The sequence below is a fragment of the Meles meles genome, chromosome 2 (assembly GCF_922984935.1).
Source record: "Meles meles chromosome 2, mMelMel3.1 paternal haplotype, whole genome shotgun sequence".
NCBI classification, from domain to species: domain Eukaryota; kingdom Metazoa; phylum Chordata; class Mammalia; order Carnivora; family Mustelidae; genus Meles; species Meles meles.
The window spans coordinates 121,446,693-121,448,759 of record NC_060067.1 but is presented as its reverse complement, the minus strand read 5'-3'; positions in this window follow the sequence as shown (position 1 = coordinate 121,448,759).

The following is a 2,067-nucleotide window of genomic DNA, read 5'->3' as shown; positions in this document are numbered from 1 at the left end:
CCAACATTTCAGGGATAAACAGTCCAAGTGAATAAAAAGGCAGTATTTTATAGTTGCTTTTTTCCCCCTAAGATTATTTATTTATTTGACAGAGAAAGAGAGAGAGAGATCACAAGCAGGCAGAGAGAGAGAAGGAAGCAGGCTCCCTGCTAAGCAGAGAGCCTGATGCGGGGCTCGATCCCAGGACCTGAGATCATGACCTGAGCCAAAGGCAGAGGCTTTAACCCACTGAGCCACCCAGGTGCCCCTATAGTTGCTTTTTGATTATAAACTTTCATTCTGCTAGCTCTGCTGAGGATGAGAATGTGTTGGTAAAAGATTCCTAAAGAAAACCTCTGTGGTTATGCATTCTTCCTTTCATCTGGTTGCCTTTGTTCTCACTATTAAGTTAAACCAAGGCCTCAGTGAGGACAAAACAAAACATATCAGTGTTGCTTAGCTTTCCTAGATCACAATGGCCTATTTATTTATTTTTAAAGATTTTATTTATTTATTTGAGAGAGAGAGAGAACATGAGCAGAGGGAGAGGGAGAAGTAGACTCTCTGCTGAAGGGAGAGCCTGATATGGAACTTGATCCCAGGACTCTAGAATCACGACCTGAGCCGAAGGCAGACACTTAACTGACTAAACCACCCAGGTGCCCCCAAAAGACCTATTTCTGAGCCGTTACTCACTGTAGTGAAACATGTTTCATTTAGTGAGAGTGGTTACAAGTAGGGTAACTCACTCATTGTGCCCTAACCAGACAGAGCTCCTTCCTGATGCTTCAAAACACACCAGACACCAAAACACCACAGGACTTTAGAACTCACTGCTCCCTCTATCTGGAATGTTCTTCCTCCACATAAACTACAAGTCTGACTTGTTTACCTCCTAGTTTTTGACTGAATATTACCTTCTCAAGGAAGTTCACCTAGGTCATCCTATTTAAAAGTGGTGACCCCCATGAACTCCTGATTCCTTTCCCCCTATTGCAGAGGTTGACAAACTATGGCCCCCTTTTTGCAAACAAAATTTTTTATTGGAACACAACCATATTCATTTTTTAATGTCTTGACTGTGCCCAATTCTGCCCTCTAACAGGAGAGCTGAGAGACAATGTGACCTGCAAAGGGCATGGTAGGTTTTTAATAACTGCTTGTTGAATGAATGAATGAATGGATAGAAAGTGTTCCTGAAAGATTAGACAGTTATGGTCAATATCATTATTTCAATGTATCTACAACTTTTCAAGAGGGGAGGATAAATATTATACCAGCATATATTCCCAATATAACATACAGAAAGTTGTGACTAGCACCAAGACTCCCTCACCTACGGTGGGAAGCATGCTCTTATGGATTTGTCTCTAAGCCTTATACACCTGCTTACTTCTACTAAAACACCTACATGATCCCAAAATACACACTAGAGGAAAAGGCTTTTTTATAAAAGTAAACATCTTTTGCAGCTCTAAGACATTTGGCTTTTGTTGGGGAAGTACTATTTTCATGTTCAGACAGAAGAATGTCTATTTTTACACTATAGCCAGACAAGACTTAACTATTGAGCCAAATGGGTAGGTGCATTTTCAAACTCTGTCTTTATTTCATTCAAAAGAAGAGGGGAAGGGATAAGCTCACCTTTTGACCAAGGAAATAAAAGATTCAACCTTCCAGTTCTTTCAGCAGTTGATAAAATGTTTTCGTATAGGCTACATTTCTTGATCACATCAACAAACACACATTTATAGGAAATAGTCTCTTGTCTAGCAAAATATTCACACAGTCACTGCAAAGGCATTAAGATTGGAGCCTATATAACCAGGATTCTGAAATTTACTTTTGACGTCTGTTGACTTTTTAGTTGCTATTCACTTGTAGATTCCAAAGGCACAGACATATCAGCCTCCTTATTATTTTTAGAGAGTATTTGAGGATGAGCATGACCTACGAGTTATGTATGGCACAACTGGATCACCCCACGACAGTCAGCCTCAACAGGGGATGATTCTGCGTTTAGCAAAACCTGGAAACATTTTTGATTGTCGTGACTGGGAAGGTGCTACTGGCATCTTAGTGTTACTT